General features: G+C 33.4%; 2 long non-coding RNA genes across 2 annotated transcripts; one reads left to right on the top strand and one right to left on the bottom strand.

The window, feature by feature from the left end:
- Positions 1-9,565: 9,565 nt before the first annotated feature.
- Positions 9,566-13,104, bottom strand: LOC102614181 (uncharacterized). Its single transcript, XR_371316.4, has 3 exons — positions 12,709-13,104; positions 10,428-10,539; positions 9,566-9,851 (listed from the first exon to the last, which is right to left on the bottom strand). It is a non-coding gene; the product is annotated as an uncharacterized LOC102614181 (long non-coding RNA).
- Positions 13,105-16,130: 3,026 nt separating this feature from the next.
- LOC102630419 (uncharacterized) lies at positions 16,131-19,277 on the top strand. Its single transcript, XR_372393.3, has 3 exons — positions 16,131-16,318; positions 16,487-16,536; positions 18,795-19,277. It is a non-coding gene; the product is annotated as an uncharacterized LOC102630419 (long non-coding RNA).
- Positions 19,278-20,132: the final 855 nt, after the last annotated feature.

Here is a 20,132-nt window from a genome sequence, read left to right as displayed (position 1 = left end):
TTGTTATTGACTCGGAAACAACTTTATAATTCACTTGATAAGCTAATGCGGCTGCAGCCAAAATAAATATCACCAAACAAGTGAAACAACAATACAACATGCATGCACATTTCTTGTGTATCATAATACAAGATAAATCTCAAACTTAAGTCAAAGAAAAATTAGAAAAATAGTTAAATACAAACTTATAACATACTAACAATACAAATTTTGCACAAATAATAAATAAAAAATTCATCTAACTTCTAACCTAAACTCATTCAATCTATATATAAAAAAAAAATTAAATTCAATAACACAATAAATCTAAATAACATCCAACATATCATAAGTTCATAATTATGACACCAATTATCAATACAACACATGAAAATCCTAAAATGTTCAACAACTCAAAAAATAGTTCATAAAAGAGTCAAAACACTCCCATGTAAAATAAATAAATAACAAGTTCATGTCTAATTCCAAATAAATAAATAATAAGTTCATGCCTAATTCCAAATAAATAAATAAACGTTCATGTCATGCTACTTGTCGATGCTTGTGGCTCATCATCATCATCCGAAATTACCTCCTCCCCAGTAAAAATCTCATCCTCCGGAACTCCACCTTACAACAAAAATAACACATTAAAATTCAAAGCATTTTAAGCAAATAAATACTACTAAAATATGATTCAAATAACTTTATACCTCGAAAAGTAGAAGCCCAAATCCAATTTTGAGCACACATTAAGGCTTCTAAAGTGTCAGGAAGAAGTTTACTACGATGCGGACTCAAAAATCTGCCCCCGGCACTAAAAGCTGACTCAGAGGCAACGGTGGATACAGGAATGGCTAAGATATCCTTAGCTAACTCAGCCAAAATAGGATATTGGCTTGTGTGCATCTTCCAAAAAGCTAAAATATCAAAGTCCGGAATGGAATCCAACAATTCCTCATCTAAATACCTATCCAACTCCGACTTAGTTACCTTAGCACGTTTATTTTGGCTTCGAAATGTTTCAAACTCATCTACATCCCAATACTTATTCGAATTCAAACAAGATTCAGAACGAGAAATTTCCAATCCAACATTCTGCCCACCACTCACATGCGCTGCCTTCGATTCATATTCTTTCACTAAATCATAACAAAGCTTATGTGCACACTCAATAAGCTCATCTGCTGTATCCCCATATATCTTTGGAAAATAAAAATGAATTAACATCATCTTATATCTTGGGTCAAGCACAATAGCCACAACTAACATTGGATGAATTTCATTCCAATATTTGTCAAATTTATCAGTCATTTTATCAGCCATAATCCTAATAGCAAGGTTATCAGCAGTGCGCCACCTATTAATTGACAATTTCATTTTACATATCAACGGAAAAAACAAATTAGCAGTCGGGTATTTTGTACCCGAAAACATCTCCGTTAACATGTAAAATGATTTCAAATGCTCCACCATTATGACTGCCAAATCCCACTCCTCTTCACTTGGCAAGCTCTTATACTGAGGGTCACGTTGTTGCAACCGAGAAAAAACACTTCTATACATCAATGCTACTTCAAGCATGGCATAAGTAGAGTTCCAACGAGTAGGACAATCCAATTTCAATTTTTTTTTACAATTAATTTGTAATTGTCTAGCAGCTAACTCAAAAGTTTCATATCTTTTTGGTGTTTGTGTCCAATGACTCACACTCTCTCTAATCTTTCCAATCCCACTTTCTATAACTTTCAACCCATCCCGCACAACCAAGTTCAATATATGAGCAGTACATCTCATATGAAAAAATTTACCACTAGAAATTAAGGTATCGGTATCAAACCTTAACAGCAATTTCTCCACCATTGCGTCATTAGTGGTACAATTATCCAATGTCACTGAGGATAACTTTCTATCCACGTTCCAATCCAATAGGCATTGTACTAACTCATTACATAAGGCATCAGCAGTATGGGGACTTGGAACATAGATGAACCTATCAAATATTCAAAAGTCGGTATTAAATACACAAACTTAAAATATATTACAATTTAAACTTGAAAAAAAATCTAATATAAGTAATAATAAACTTAAAAGAAAAATTAAATTAAGCATTCCAAAAAATTATAGACAAATTACCTTAAGATTCGACTATGCAATTTCCAGGAATTATCAATGAAATGGGCCGTCACGACCATATATCCCTTTTTCTGATTACTAACTGTCCATAAATCCGTAGTAATGGCCACTCTACCATGATTTTTCCCCAATAAATGCAAAGTCTTAACCTTCTCGATTTGATATAACTTCAAGATTTCGCTCTTCAAAGTGTTTCTGCTCATTGGCTTAACCACGGGGTTAGCATGTGCCATCATTTCTCGGAAGCCTATATATTCCACGAATCTAAGTGGAAGCTCATGCATTATAACCATTCTTGCTATCAAACTCCGTAAAACATTTTGATCAAAACTGCCATAACTAATGCCACAAGTTCCATCCTCTCTTTTAATCACTTTAAGGCTTCCTTGAAGTGCTTCTTCTATGTCTGGTTGATTCTACTTAAAACACATTGCCACGTGCCTATTCAAAGTTGAAGTCCCAGATTGGTATTTTGCTTTTAAAATTGCACTACAATGCATGCACTTTGCCTTTTGTTCTCCATTTACCATTATTTTTGTAAAGTGCTCCCAAGCTTCGGAGACTTTCTTCTTTTTTCTAGTTTCTTCCTTACTTTTCTTATCATTCACGGTTGACACTGAAATTTCCTCAACCTCATTATCAATTTTATCTTCAACATTACGAGATAAATCTGGAGCACTCGAAGAATTGATTTCTACGTTGTCCGACATTGCAATACTCTGCTGTTACAATAGCAAAGATATACTAAATTTCAGATTTTAGTGTGGAAATGAAAAAGTGAACAGAAAAGAGAGACATAGACATAAAACTAACAGGCTCACAGCAAGTCAGCAACATAAAATTAAAAAAGGCAAAAGGATTTGGCCCAAAAAAAAGAGCAACAGTTACAGTAATCACAGGCTCACAGCAAGTCAGCAACCATATAAATATTTTCTGGTTTTGCTTTGTTGTCAAATCAAATCAAGCTGGGCAGAGAGGTTCACACAGCCAACAGAAGCAAAATCATACAAATAAGTGAATAACCAGTTGTAATATAACATTAAAAATCCACTTCAATAGTATAACCCAACAAATCTCGACACAAACCCCCTAGTTTCATCATACAATCATATGCTGTGTGCGTTTGCTGATGCATTTTAGGGCCAGATTATTCAGACTCTTGAAATTGAAGAGTGATGACTGCTTGACTGGTGATGGCTCAAATAAATTTTACACTATATACAAACCAGTGAACCTTATTACATTATCTAGCTAGCTTTCATCCCGTGCAGCTAAAATGCAAAATGATAGATGTGCAGAGGTAGTGAGATGTTACTTGTCGATATTCACTGTAGATTGGTTTTAGATGAAATGGAATTGGCCGGGATGGAGAAAAAAAGAAATGGAGAAATTAAAAAAATGTTGGACGTATACAAATCATAAAAATTACGTATTACACGAGCAGGAAATAAGGATCCCTCACAAAATTGGCCATATTTTCCTCATATTCTACGGTCAAAACCACTTAGCCTCACAGCAAGTCAGCAACCATGCACAAAATTGACCGAAAATAAACACGAATAGCAACAGCCAACACCAACAGAGAAGCAATCGGCAAAAATGCAACTGGGAAGACAAAATATGAAAGGAAAAAAATCAATACCTGCGGCTGGTAGTGGTGGCTGTGATGGCAGAGTGATGGACTGATGGTGGATGACAAAGTGGCAATGGAGAGTTGGAGACGGTGGCACTGACGCTGACGGCGCCGGAGGGGGATGCACTGCGCTGCTGCCGCTGCACGAACGACTCCCGTCACAGCCGCAACTGAGCAAAACCGAGTCAGCAAATGCAAACGAGAAGAGATGATGCCGACTGACGAGTGGCGAGGGGCGACGGTGACGGACTGACGGTGGGTGCTAGCCGACGGTGACGGTGGCAGCGTCGCTGCTCAGCTTATGCCTTTGGGTTGGGTGTTTTGCGATTTGGGGAATTAGGGATTTTCGGATTTGGTTTTTCGATTTGGGTTTAGGTAACTCCGTAACTGGTTTTAGTTTTTTTTGTTTTTTTTTTAATTGGGAAAACGGGTCCGGGTCCGGGTTCCAGGTTTTGGGTGCTGAACCCAGACCGTGCCCGGATATGTCCGGGTTTTAAATTCTGAAACCCGGACCCGCTTTTTCTGTATATGCGGTCCGGGTTTTGCCCGGACCGGATTGGCCGGGTCCGGGCCGGATCCGGTCCGGGCGGGTTTTTTTGACACCCCTACTGGAAAATGAAGATGGGTTCCTTCTTCTCCTTGCCAAGGACTTCGTTAAAGGTGAGCTCGATCCAATGGCCAACAAGAATTTTTCCCACCGGGCTGAATGCCTTCATTACACTTCTGACAACATCACTCTCGAGGTGGCCATGGAGATGGACAAGTTAGGCTTGGATAAGTGCTATAACCGAGCGCTCAAGGCTAGCCAGGATGTGAGTATCTTTTGCATGTTGTATCTTTATGTTTTCTCCTCTTTTTTTCTCGTTCCTCTAACCTTGGGGTACTCTTTGCTATAAGTTACCTTCCTTCTAAGTCACAACCTCTAAGATCTCACTGCTATCGGCAGCATTCAGTCAGAGAATGAAAAGCTGAGAAGATAGGTTTAAAGCCGCCAATCCCGTAAGGAGCAAGACTTTGAAGGGGTGCCTTGACAAAGTTTCAGAGAAAAAAACCCGTATAGTAAGGGACCTCGAGGATTTTCAAGCTAAGAATGAGGACTTGATCTTTCAGCAAAAGAATATAACTAACAGTGCCTTTGAGCGCATTATGACTGATGTGTGGAGTGTTGACCCAAGGTTGGTGGTTTAAAGAGTAAAAAAGTGGGGTAGATAAGCTATCCTTCCTGAAGGCAATCGATGATAGCAGGGCTCTTGGCATATTACGACCTAAAGTCCACAGAGGTCATCTAGGGTACCCCAGCTGAAGTCACAATCAGGTACCCCTGTTGTCGATACTCATACTTCCACAACCTCTAGCACTTTTATTGATCCCCCATTCCTGAGAGATGAAGGTGAAGACATCCAACCCACTGCATAACTAGGCTTGGCACTACTGCTAACTTGTTAGCACTTTCCACTGATTGTGTACTTGGACCTATTTTCTTTATTTCCAATTTGCTTTGTTTTGTTAAAACACCCGAACTACTTTGATGTTGTACTTGCGAACTCTTTTGATTTTGTGACTATCTTGTGATGTTATCTTTACTTTCTATAGATTTTCGATGTTGTCTTCTTGATGTATTCTAAAATCTTATTCTGCTTATATGGTACCCCTAGTACCTATCAGCGTTAACATTCATGGAGCTACCTCTTCCTTCATATCGGAGTAACTCGGTTTCATCGTCAATAAGGTGATTCATCCACATATACTTGCCTTATATGAGATAGTCGTAAACTTCACAATCAGCCACTCGCTTGTAACCAAAAAAGCAATATAGAAAATGATCAAAGAGGTTGTCGCCCACCCTTATAATGGTCGAAACCCTCACCATGTGCCATTCGCTTGTAACTAAGTAAGCAATATAGATAGTGATCAAGGAGGCTGTTGCCTACCTTCATATGAGATGGTCAAAAACCTCACGATCTGCCATTCATTTGTTATAAAGTAAATAATGTAGATAGTGATCAAGGAGACTATCATCAACCGTTGTAAGTACTTTAAGCATCTGATTCATGTGATTACCCTTCACTTGTAAATTCTTTGTTCATTGCTTTAACTTAAGCAGGAGAATAGAGGTGTGGGCATGTGTGTACCTTAACAAATCTTCGCCCTCAGGTCTCATTTGACCTTCCCTCTCTTCATTTAAATAAACGCCTTTTCTTGGTCGATCGAACAAGTTGCAGATGATTTCTCCTTTTTTTTCCCTCAATCTGAGCTTGGTTTGATCGTCTTAGCCAAGATCGGCAAAGAACCTCAATTGTACTTGATTTAATCAATCTCTCAACACTGTGCTGCATCATAATAAACATTGTGCACAAGGAAAATGGAGTTAGTTTAATGCTGAATATGTTCTTACTGAATAATATTTCAAATTACTCATCTATATTCTATAATCAACAAGTGAATAAAAGAACATATATCATCGTATTTTGGAAAAAAAGATATGCATTCATAGGTAATGGAGACATTGATCATTACATGACACTACATTGTTATTCTAAAAGGAATGAGAGATCTCGGGATATCCTATTCTTCTCATTAAAGACATAGGAAATTAAAAAGTGTAACTGACAGGACTATGGTACCTTGGATACTCCACTAGTATAAACGCTTATTACAAACACATAAGAATTAAAGAAAATAAGCAAAATAAATAGAAGGATTTCACGTGTTATCCCTTTAATGGTAGCATGGCTTCTCTCTTCAAGGGCTGTTAATTACTACTCTTGTGCCTTTATCATGCTATGTAAATTTCCCAGACTTATACTTCTTTCGAAGTGGAGGTTGCATCTCTTAGGTACCCCAGGATTGCCCCAGACCCAGAGACATTGGCGAATTCAGACAAATAATCATTAATAGTTTAAGTTGTGGTGATCGAGTGAAGCCTGGATGTTTTGATCGGGTACTTCTAATACTTTGGTTTAGTGCTCGTGTCAAACGCTTGCTTACAACGGCCTTTCTCAATAGATCTCCAAGTCTGCCTCATATCAGCTACAAATTTTGTGACGCACCCTTTGAGAATCATGGATTCAATTCGCTCTTATAAGTGAAAAGCATTTAGCAACAGTATGATCGTAATCCTTGTGATGTGCACAAAACTTCACACTAGACTTTATGTTGGGGTACCTCTTCATGGGCTTGGGCAAGTGAAGTAGACTATTGTCGTAAATCTTATAGAAAATCTGCTCCGAGGAGCAATTCAGCAAGTGGTAAGACTCAGACCAAGGTTTTGAAGGTGGCCTTTTATGTTCTTGCTGTGATGAACTCTGCAGGGGGTACCCGGGTCACACCAAGTCTATTGCATAACTGATGTAAGTGGGCTGCATAACCGATGTACCCTAGGTGAAGGGATTCTATCTTCTTAGGTTTCTCTTTACTTTTCATGATCTCCACCTTATCTTGTTACCGTTTGAAATGGCATTTCGTGTCCATCTCAATCTGTTATAAAGCTCAAGAGTAGACTTCACTGCATGAAAAGGGGCATTTTTTTTAAAGAACATCATAATTTGCCCAACTGGATTCTCAAAGTGGGTCAATATGTGTCGGTGATCAAACGCCCCAATTCGTAACACCTCTTGGTGAAAATAAGTCACGTACTCAGTTAAAGGTTTGGATTCCTCTTGCTTAATATAAGCAAGTTTGGAGGCTACTGGATCTTGGGGGAAGCATAGGAAAACTCATGAATAAATCCAAATACCAGCTGATGCAAGGAGGATGCACTACCTACCTTCAAGGATTGAAATCACGATTTGGCAGGGCCAGTGAGTGTGTGTATAAACATCCTATACATTTCATTCTCATCAATACCTTTGATAAGCATCTGGTCACGGTATAACTTGGCGTGCTCTGAGGGGTCTGTGGTACCTAGATACTAAGGTATCCGAGGCATGGTGAATACTTCCGAAAGAGTTGCTATCCGAATCTCCATAGTGAATGGTGAGTGGTATGCTACTGGTATTGGAGTACTAGAGGCACCGTGCATTTCAGAGAGGTACTTTACTTGAGCTTCCAGGCGTTCAATTTTTTCCATGACTAGTCAAGGTACCCCAAGTGCACTAGAGGATATCGCTACCATTTTAGAAGCTCTTAAGAGGTTTGGCTTATGTCGAAAATCCTCACGTGCTTGTTTTGTATGCTGGGTATCCGGAATACACTGTGAGTAGCTAAGGGTTATAAATCGTTTTTCATTTAAGCCCGTAGGTTGAAACATAGGTTGGGTACACGACGGTCTATGCCATGGCTTGCTTCCTTCAGGTACCTCTGAGTGCGGGATGACTTGTTTTTCAGTCGATGTTGACGAAATATCTCGAACCACAGAAGTAGCAGCTAGTTCGGGTACCAAAGAGTGCATAGCTTGAAGAATCGTATAAGCAAGCCCCTTAAAGTGCTTTTAGGAAGTGGGCTCCTCCATAAGGGGAACATCGATATATTGTTGGATGGAATTGCCCTAATTGAGCCGAGATGCTCTCCTTGTTGAATCACCTATCTCATCATTGTTGTGGTCTCCCACTCTCTTCAAATCTTCCTTTATGTCGTTAGAGGATTCGGGTGCCATCTTTTTGTGAGCACACCCAATGACTGGTTTGGCAACTGTTGTGGAGGCTTTTTATGCGACTCCTCACCCAGACAATGCCAATTATTTTAACTAGATTTTGGTAGAAAGGAAAAAGAAACTAAAACCCAGTTAAACATAATAAAATTTGTATTAAGGGTAACAAGGGTGCCTTGCGTAGCCCAGGGTGCATTATTTGAGATATCTTTGGATGAAGATTGAGGTGAAGAGAGGAAGTGAGAGAGATTTGGGAGAACTAGATCTAGATTAAGGGTTGGCTTATTGAGCTGTATTTAACCTGCAAAATAGAGAAGGGAAGTTAAAAGTGGAGCCGGTTGTGGCTGGCGACCACACTCGAACACTCAAGTCAGTTTATAGATAATATTTTAGGTGTTAAGAGCTTGCTAGCCTTAAATAATGGTGGCTGGAGGTTAGAAAAAACCTCAACTCTTTTTATGTGTGTATTTATTATGAGTATTAATGAGTGAGAAAAATAAAACCTGAGCGCCTTTATATGGAGTGCCTTGGGTGCCTTGGTCACCTGCCACGTAGAGAATTTTTATTGGTCAGCTCTAAAGAATATGTCATTCCTTTAGCTTGTAGATTCATTTGGAGTATTGGGAGAATGCTTGGAGAATAAGTAAGGCGTTATTTGCTTAGTTTATTCTCTCTTACACGTGAAGCATACTGCCTGGATACCTCAGCAAAAGTTGCCTAAGGACCACTGTCCTTGGTGTACTGTCCTTTACTTTTGTAACTATGACAGCACTATAAGAAAATAGATAATAGGTGACGGGAAATAACTATAATAAAAAAGGGTGCATGACAGACAGTTTATCTGTCATCTAAGTCACTGTCATTAATTTATAACAAATTTTTTTTGTCATGAATTTATGATAATTTGAAATGATCATATGTATGTCACAACACATTTTAGCAGGAAGTTCAAAATTATTTAAATTTTTTACCCAAATTTTTAAATTTTTTGGTGGGAAAATTGAATTATTTCAAAAATCATTATCAAAAATAATAATATTGATTTGAATTTTTAATTTTTAAATTTTTTGACAGGAAAATTAAATTATTTCAATAATTATTATAAAAAATAATAATATTGATTTAAATTTTTTAATTATTGTTTTAATTGCGTCATCATCATTTTAATTTTTTCCAAATCCCCAAATCATGCAAATTTATTTTCAAAAATAAAATTTGTAGAACTAAAATAAATTTAAAATCTAATGATGATAATTATAAAATAAATAATACCTACATGAAAATTTCATGATCCAAATACAAAATCCATTTAACCATACAAACTACGACTCCCTCAATCCTTCAAGTATTCATATTACACCAAAAACTAATTTATGTAAAATATCATTCGTTTCAGCTCTTTCTTTTATATAGTGATGTAACCTTCAAGCACAACAAGAGAAGCTGGCCTTTCGTTAGTGCGGGTAATCCTTTCAATCTTTATCACAATGCCAAATCACTATCTGCATTATATTCCTGCTCTAAGGAAAATAGTAAAATAGTAAGCATTTTAACTACGAGGTAACATACACATCTACACATGAATTCAAGTGCCATACAAGCCATTTCCATCCTAACTTTAACCAACATTGGCCCCATAAGACAACTCAAAAAGCCTAGCAAATACACATAAAAACATAGCCATTGTCTCCCTTATCTAGCGACCACCAATCCAAAGTAGCAACAATAAAATTATTATCATTTTATGCTACTGAAAATGTTTCATTAATGAAAACAATGCCTTCAATAAACATTTCCAGCCATTGGTGTCATGCATGAATTGGAAAGAATGTGAATCACTAAGAGTGAGTGGTATAAACATATTCTAACAATCGTTTACTCCTAGTATTACAAATGTTTTTCAAGTTCATATGTTTCTCTAATGATTTTAAAAAAAAATGAATAAGCAAACATCATAATGTTATAATCAATAAACATGAATTGTTTACACAATAAAAGTAGATATAGACAAGCTTTATCGGGCACTTGACCATAGAAAGCATCTTTCTCAGCAATGTTTATAGAGCTAATCAACAAGCTACTTCAACTTACATAGAAATCCTGCTGATGACTATGCAGATCTTACTTGGATTGGTGCTTTAAATATCTGTTAGGGTGTAGTCTCCTTCAGCTTTTGAGTAAAAGCTCAACCAACAGCATATGCCTAACAAAGAAAGTTAAAAAAAGGATGAAACAAGTTGAACAACAAGTAAATCTAAGAAAAATAGTAATTGAAGTCATCAAAAAATAGCTACAAAAAATAACATCTAATAACAGCAACAACTAGCAAGTAAAACAACAATAAACAACAGATGATAAATAATAGTAACCAGCAAGTAAAATGGCAATGAATGGCAGGTAAACATGAGACAATGAGCAGCAAAAAAAGCAATTAACAATAGGTAAATCTAAGGCAAATTTGAGACAAATAGCAGCAAAAGATAGCAAAAAACAACAGCATAAAACAACAAGATTTCAACAGTAAATCTCATATAATAAACTATCAAGGCGTGTGAATTTATGCACTGTCCTAAAGACTAAATTCCACTCCTCTAGAATCTAAAACTAGTACAGGCATGGGTCATTTTACATATTTAATTCATATGCTATCCGTTACAATTTTATGAATAAAATTTGGTAAAAAAGTTTGAGCTTACAACTAATTCATAGGTACTAAAACAGAGGTCTTCATTATTATGAAAATAATTTTATCAACATCAAATAAAAGCAAAGCAAAGTAGAACTATTGCAAAAGGACCGACGTGACCTACCAACTTAAGCACATAGTTTATCCCTCCTTTAACTTTGAGACTCATGATCTTAAATTTATCTTTATTTTTCTAGTCCAGTGGTTGTTTTCATTGCTCTTAGGATATTCCACAAACTTGAGGACTATACAACATCATATATAAAGAAAAAGTAAATCCCAAAACCAAAAAAACATACTGCTAAACACTTGAACAAGCACTCAAGAACATTGCCCCCCCCCCCCCCGGCTTTTCGTGCGCGAAAATTAAGATAACAAATCTGAATACAAAATAGTATTTAGAGATTTTGGCAGCATTAAAGGTGCATTTTAGAGGAACAAAAGAACAATAGCTACAACAACTTTGTAACTAAATTCCGAAAGACGCAAAATTAAGTTCGAAGGAAGATTGTTGATTCTTACATGAAACTCCTTCATGTGTGATGTCAACCATCTAGCACAAGTGGGAAATTATATTAACGTAAGTTTATTCATGATGATTACCTAGACATTCAAGAATCTAAAAAATCAGAAATGAACTTCAAAAATACAAATGACATTAAAATACAAGTTAAGCTTGTATAAATAAAAACACATCCTATGTCAATTTTGAGTTCCCTATTTTCTCTAAGGGAAGCATTTCGTACAAGAATTCTGAACTCCAAATTTACATTTCCAAAACTCTTCTCCCCCAACTACATGCAACTACATAACTAAAGTCAATAATATTGGTCCTTTAATACTTGAGTTTCAAGTCCACCTAATTAGAAAAAAAATGTCTCCTCATCTCTTGGAATCTATTTTTCATATATCCCAAAACCAACAAACTTTACTGTAATAAAGGAACAAACAAACATTAATTATAGACTAAAATGCCAACCTCAAAATATATATTCTCTATAGCCTTTGCTCATTATTACCTTAAGAAAAAAAAAACCAAAAAGAAACAAATAAATAAATAGTGCTGAAAACTAAGAACAAATATGGCTTGAAAATAGGATCAGTTTCTAAAGAAAAGAAAATTAAACATTCCTCCCATGCCTTGGATCCTTGATTTTCATTATTATTATTATTATTATTCCATTGCATTTGCTTGGCCAAGCCAAGATCCCTAATCTTTTCAGCTATCTCAACATCATTGTCACTCTCTTTAATCAACTTTTCAACAGGTTTGATCCTTTCAGCATTCTGTCAAATACTTACTAGGCATAATTATGTATCAACATTTTCTTACAGAACTTATTTTCAAGACTTGTTAGAAAATTACATCTAGAAGCGGCAAATAGTTCAAATCTTCAAGGTTTACAATAAAAAACAAAATCAAGCCATAAATGGACAAATAACCTAAAAATTATTATTTAATAACTTGTAATCAACCTAGGAAAAAGAAAAATTAAATCAAAACCCACATGCATTTGCATTTATGCTACCCAAATTTACCCCACATATATTCCATTTAACCCGAATTACAACATATATAATTTCTTCATGCAATTTCTACAGCAAACTCATTCAATTTTTATGTATACCCATTCAATTTCTGCACCCAACTTAAAGAACGAATTTAAAAAGACTCAAAGTATTTACCTTGCAAGGCGTTTGAACTGCTTGTGGTGATGGTGAAATGATGAAAGAACGATGCGAAACAATGACAAAAGGATGGTGAAATGACAGCATACGACGGAGAAACAGGAAATTTCGATTAAATGAGTGAGGATTTTGGTAGAATGTCTATTGAACAGCAGAGTGTGGACTGCATGAGTGAGGGTTCGATATAGGGTTTCCAAAGTTGAGAGGGTTTCATTGTGACTAAGGAAATTTCGATTAAATGAGTGAGGATTTTGGTAGAATGTCTATTGAACAGCAGAGTGTGGACTGCATGAGTGAGGGTTCGATATAGGGTTTCCAAAGTTGAGAGGGTTTCATTGTGACTAAGGATGTGAAGAAGGGAAAGTGTTACACTTGGAACAAATTTTGTTTCGGGAAACTTACTCTAAACGGGTGCATTTTGCCTTTTTTTAATTATTTTTTAATTTTCAAGTACCAGATATTGTAAAACGGAGTGCTTTGCTTTTAGTTAAACAATAAACTCAGTCAAATGTGGTCAAAACGGTAGCGTTTTGCTTTCCCTTTTTTAAATTATTAAAACACACCATTTTGTTTTTAAATAAAGTAATACATCAAAATTTTTGGTCAAACATGGTCAAAATTATTTTTCTATCGTATTTACTTGATAGAGCAAATTTCCATCACGATTCTATCATAAATTCATGATAGATAATAATTCTATCAAAAAACCATCATAATTTCGTGATAGAAAATAATTCTATCATAAAACCATCATTAATTCATGATAGATTGAAAATTCTATCATAAGTCCGTCATAATATTATGATATAAGTCATTTTTTCCAAAATCTGTCATAAATTGTCCATCATCTATTGCTTATTTTCTTGTAGTACCAGTTGTCCCTTTATTTGATTCTGTCAAATCAAATATTCTCTTTTGGGCGATGAAAATATTTTATGCAACTAATATTCTAGATAATTTCTTCATCCACTTTACTTCTTATATGGGGTACTCCACATACCAACTCGATTATCAAGTGTACCTAGTATAGGCCTTGTACCTGTTAATGATCTCTTATAGTTATAAAACTCTATCATTAAGCTTATATCTTTCCCCAAAATTATGTTTTCTTATTATTGTTGATTTTATGTTGCCTAAATGTAATACTACTTTTTAATATATTTTAACCCTTCAACTCAATTCATTAATAATTTTTCCCAAAAAAAAAAATGAAAATATTGTCTTCATTTTGGGATTTTAAAAGATAATAGAGCGGCTTTATTTTACGGTTTTAAAAGAGGGTTTAAGCAAACGAGTAAACGAGCAAACGTAGTCAGGCTGTGTTTACTTTCTGGAGTGGGAGTGATAAGTGTGGATTCCTCTCACTCCAGTGTTTACTTCAACAAATTGGGAAGGATTGGGAATCCCACTCCGTGGGCCCCACCCATTTTTGGAGTGGCGAGCGGGAGTAAGACTCCCATGGGGAGAGGTGGGAGTGGGAATCCACTCCCACCTCTCCTTTTTCTACCTTTTTTTAATTTAATTTAATATTTTATATTTAATAAAATAAAATAAATATTATTATATTTAACTAAATAATAATTTGCATTGATTATAAGTTAAAATTAATTAAAAATAATATTATTATATTAATAGAGAATTAATAAATATTACTATATGCTATCTTTATTTAATAATATAATATTATTATATTTATTTTAAAAATAATAGTACTATATTTATTTAATATTAATAATTAATAATAATAAATAGTTTATTCTAAGAAAATATTAATTTTGTACTAAATAAGATTATATTAATAAATAGTAAATTTAATATAATTATATTAAACAAAATAAAATAATGTTTCATTTTATATTTACCCTTCTTTTTATTAAATTTACTATAATGATATTTAATGAATATTTAAATAATATTATTATATTTAACTAAATAATAATTGGGTTTGATTCTAAGTTTAATTTACTTAAAAATAATATTATTATTATATTAATAGAGAATTAATAATATTACTATATACTATCTTTATTTGAAAATATAATATTATTATATTTATTTAAAAATAATAGTATTATATTTAATTAATACTAATAAATAGTTTATTCTAAGAAAATATTAATTTCATACTATGTTAATAGTAAAACTATTTCATTTATATTGCCCTTATCAACAATTTTTAATTTATATAATTAAAATTAAAATTAATAAAAAAATTGTGATGTTCATAATTAAGAATATTAATAATTATTATAAATTTACAAATATAATAAAATAAATTTTTATTCATTAAATATATTTTTTATTGACTTTGTAATTAGAAACTATAATTCTTTCAATAAAGATAAAATTGTAATTTGAAAATATTTACTCCTAATCCAAGACAAAGTAAACACATAAATTGAATTCTAATCTCCATTCCATACTTCCATTCCAGTGCAAGTAAATAACATACTCTCACTCCTACTCCACACTCTCAATCCTAGGATTCTCACTTCTCAAGATTCTCACTCCAATCCAAAAAATAAACGTTACCTCAAATAATCCAATCGTGACAAAAGCCAATGGATAATTCCTCTCTAAATTCAAAGCAAACGCAGCAATTTCATAATGTAGGCTCTCTCTCTTTTGAGTTTGATTATGGATTCAATTTAATTTTAGTCCAATGAATTTGGTTATTTATAGGTTGATTCCGATTTCTATGCATTCAGTGCCAAAAAGAGAGGGATTGATGACAGAAACGACCTTTCAATTTGAGTTTTTTAGGGTTAGATAGGTTTCTAGTTTAGATAGTGTCTCAGCGTTTAATGTGACACCAAATGTTATACTTTTTTGTGAAGAGAACTGGATATTGCATTATCTAAAAAAATAATAATAATAATGATAGTGACGATGATAATAATAATAATGAGGAAAAAAATGAAGATGTTGATAATTGGAGGTGCTTAGGTTTTGTAATTTTTTAACAGGAGTGAATACTAGTAACTATCATTGGAGCTGAATCAAGCTGTTTCTTTGTTATGTCTATCGGTTTTATTTTGCTCTAGCTTGATTGTCGCATCAGCACTTAAATTCCTGAATTCTGTTTTACTGCTTTTTGGGGTTTAGCTACTACAAATGAATTTTGAATTTAAGCACCCAATCATATGTTGGCTGTATAATTTGATTCAGTTTGACTACTATAATTGGATTTATAATGTGTTTACTTCATGGAATAGGGAATAGAAATGAATGAATGAGAATAAAACCTATGTTTACTTGGCAAAATGCTGTGAATGAAAATAAAATGTGTGAGTCCCACATAATTTAAGAATAAGAAATGAAAATCTTATTCCCATGAGGGAGTTGAGAATAGGGATTATCATTCCCTGAACTAACCATTATATCCCTCTCATTTTTTTTATATTTATTGAATTACCCTCGTTTAAAATGAAGCCACTTACACTATTTCTATTATCAAATTGCAAAGCCCTTGAAACCTAACCATCAACGAACTTCACAAAACAAGTCGTTTGCCGTCGTTCTGCTCCCATCTCCAGCGCCACCTGTCCTCGTCGCCTCCACGCCGTTGACCTGCTCTTGACCCACTTCCGTCTCAGCCGATTGAAAGGTTTTTTTTTTTTTACTTAATTTTTGTTTCGACTCTCTTTGTGCTTCAAGTTCTCTGTGTTTCATGTTGTTTTGCTTCTCAGTTTCATTTGTGTGATTAATTTAGTTTAATTTAATTTAGTTTAATTGATTATTACGCATGCAACACCACTAATCGTCGTTTCGACAGTCCTTCACTGGTCAACTTTCTCTGCAAAGCTTTGCTCTTTAGCTTCTACGGTACTCTCTCTCTCTCTCTCTCTCTCTCTCTCTGTAATTTGTGTTATGGCTTTGCATTTTTATAGTACTTTTCTTTATTATTATTATTATTATTTTGGGTATGATATGGGTTTTATTCAATTTCATCTGGGTGTTAATAAATATTAGTGGGAATGATTTATTAGTGAGGATTGGAATAGTAAATTGTAAAAGTTGAAGTGGGTAACGAGAAATTGCTTTGAGGCTGTTCATTGTAGAGACAACCCATCCTAAAAGAAAAGGGTGTTGTTTTCTTTTGATTTTGGAAGAAGTTTGCCTGGGATCTTTTTACCTTGTTTTTGGTTGGCTTTGCTTGTGTATGAGGGAGGCTAAACTCTTGAGGTATCGTTTGTTTAATCCATGAATATGCTCTGTTTTGCTGGTTGGTTGATTGATAATTATTGGCACAGGATTAACTCTTGAAATTGATGAGAATATGTTTTTAGTAATCCTGAGATGCTGTGAGCAGTGTGGATATTATACTGAATATCTTTTGATTTAGCTGGAATCATGTGAAATTAATCTTATGGTTTTAAAATAGAGTTCCTGAGCTTTTCGCTGATATGTTTCATGTTCAAAAATTCTTAAAGCATGAATTGTTATGATTTTTCGAAGTTGCAATACTGGTCCTGGAAAATTTCAATTTTCCGCAGTTGTCCTCACTTCTACAATTTATTTGGTAAACTAAATAGCTTCCATAAATTATAGGAAATTTTATTTCCATATGTCTACATGTCTATTTCCTGTATATTGTATTTCGTTATTTTTAACCTTTTAAAAAAAATAAAAAAAAATAGTAATGTTTGGTGCTGCAGTTTCTGAAGACTGTTTTTCATAATTTCAGAAGCTGAATTGGGAGTCAGTTTGGGTTACTTTGTGATCATTAAATGCCTTATTAATTTTAATAAAAATCTCTTGTTGTCTCCTCTGTTTGTCAAAACTGGAAATTTTATTTTTGGACAAGTGTAACCAAAGATATGAATTTTTGAGGTGGGTAATAGCAGATTTTGGAAATTTTGGACAGGTTTGTTATACCCAAAATAATAATACTTTAAAATTAGTTTCATAAGTCTATAAATTCTAAATTTTATGTATATCTTTACCGGGTATGTTCTCTGTCATTAAAACAAGAGAAATGAATTTTTTTAGTCCTAATGAATATTTTGTGAATTTTCAAAGTTGTGGATCTCTGTTTTAGTTGTTGTTGGACAGTTTTCTGGTTTTGGTTAAAAGTCAGTTATCGGAAATGCTCCTCACTTGTGTTGATTTTATGGATTTTTATGAGTAATGCCACACCTGTGCACAGTAGCATTGTAAATTTTCATGAATTTTTGACATATATAATTGATTTTATCATTATTACCTTGGAATTTGCTTTTTGTTTTATGATTCTAGAAATATTATTTTACTGCAGATATTATGTATTTGGGAAAATATCCACCGTCCACCCGTTTTTTCCAACTTTTTTAAAAATCCACAATTCTTTTTTTTTTTTGCTGGAATCCACCTAAAGTTACATTTTGTTTAACTTTTTCACTTCCGTTTGGAATCCGTTAAGAAAACTAACGGAAATTTAAAAAAATGACCATTTTAACCCCAAAACGAAAATAACAATTTCACTCTAAAAATTGTCAAAAATAATCAGATTAAATCTAAATATTTTCCCCATCGGTCAATAAAGAAATTAATTCCACAACCATCAAATGCAGGTTTTTTTTTTAAATATGTATGTAATTAGAATGCTAAATTATAACAATAGTATTAAAAATAGCTCAATTTCGCAAACCATCAATTGAATTTAAGATAAGTAGAGTTTTATTATTCATTGAGTTATAATCTCTGGTAGTTAAGATTTTTTTGTACTTCATTAGCGTACCAATAATGATATTCATCATTAAATCTGATTATTTTTGGCATTTTTAGGGTGAAATTATAATTTTCATTTTGGGGGTAAAATGGTCATTTTTTAAAGTTTCCGTTAGTTTTCTTAATGGATTCCAAATGGAAGTGGAAAAGTGAAACAAAATGTAACTTTAGGTGGATTCTAGTAAAAAAAAAAAGAAATTGTGTATTTTTGAAAAAGTTGGAAAAAACGAGTGGACAGTGGATATTTTCCTTATGTATTTTGCTTTCTAAAGCTTTTTATTTTGAACTGTATAGTTATTTTTGTTTTTATGAGAACTATTGTTGGTTTCAAGCTTTATATAGTAATTAATTTTTTATGTTATGTTGAGATATAGGAGTAACTCGTCAATTGACAAGAAAGAAGAGAGTCTTGGTAGTCATACAAAATGTGGTTATGATGTTACAAATGATATTGGCTGTGTGTACTGCAATCTCACCACATAGGCATTCTAATTTAGGATGGGCAAATCAGGTTTCGGTTCCGGTTGTTTGGTTTAAATTCTTCCATAACATAACGGGGCGAGGTTGCGCGCGAGCCGAGTGACGTAGTTTGGGTTCCAAAATATTCGAGTTGGGGAATTCAACCCATTTCAATTGAAGCTCAAGCCCGAACCGAACTGAAATTTTGGGATTTAAATTTTTGGATTGGTTCATATTGAAAATTTGGTTGTAAATTTTCGGTTTGGATTGCAATTCAGGTTCGACCTTAGTATCAACAGTATGAATATTTTCTGCACGGTACAATGTTTGGTATTTTGGATGCGACTTCGAACACATTGCAAATTTAAAAGAAAAGAGGGCATTATTACCTGTGCATAGATTCGGTTGCTGTTTAACATTACTATGATTTCTATAACAATATGTATGCTTTAATCTCAATTTCTTACCCTTAATGAATAGAAATCACAGCTTTAATGGAAAAAGATTTAATGAAAAATCTTTTTTTACCCTTAATGAATTACTAACAAACGACATTTAACTAACTAACGGTGAGTTAACGAAATGATATTTTGGGCTATTGTTTAAAAAATAAGGATGAAATGAGCTATTGTATGAAACTCTAAGGATGAGAATAGCTTTTGCCCTTTATAAAAATATTTATGTACATAAAAGAATCTCGCATGTTGAAAAAAAAATTGAAATTTGGATTCTAAATAGTAAATACTATACTCTTCACCTTTATTTAAGTAAGAATAGTTGTATTTTGAAAATTTGATGACTTTTTTTTTTTTATTTTAAACTTGTTCTGCTTTGTACTTAATGATTATTATTTCGTCTACAGTGCAACAGTTGCACGGTACCCCACTTTTTGTCTTTTTTCAACTCAGCTAATGGATATGGATCAATGGCTAAAGTGTTCAATTGATTATTAACACTTAAGTCCCTACTGTTTATTATAAAATCATAAAAGCTATAAGTTTTTAAATATTCACTTACATAATTTCTGTTGTTTTAAATTTTTTAAAGTTTGATCCATTGACTTAATTTGATCATAAAAATGATTGATGGTGTAAATATAATAATTTAATATCACATACAATTTTTAAACACATGAAAATTTGATAAATGTAAATAATATTTTTTGTTATATAATATATATTTAATGTAAAATAAATAAATTGAATATGTTTTAAGAACATAGGTTATTAACCTTGATACTTTAGAAAATTATA

The sequence above is a fragment of the Citrus sinensis genome, chromosome 4, assembly GCF_022201045.2.
Source record: "Citrus sinensis cultivar Valencia sweet orange chromosome 4, DVS_A1.0, whole genome shotgun sequence".
NCBI lineage: Eukaryota > Viridiplantae > Streptophyta > Magnoliopsida > Sapindales > Rutaceae > Citrus > Citrus sinensis.
This window is presented reverse-complemented; position numbering and strand designations above follow the sequence as displayed.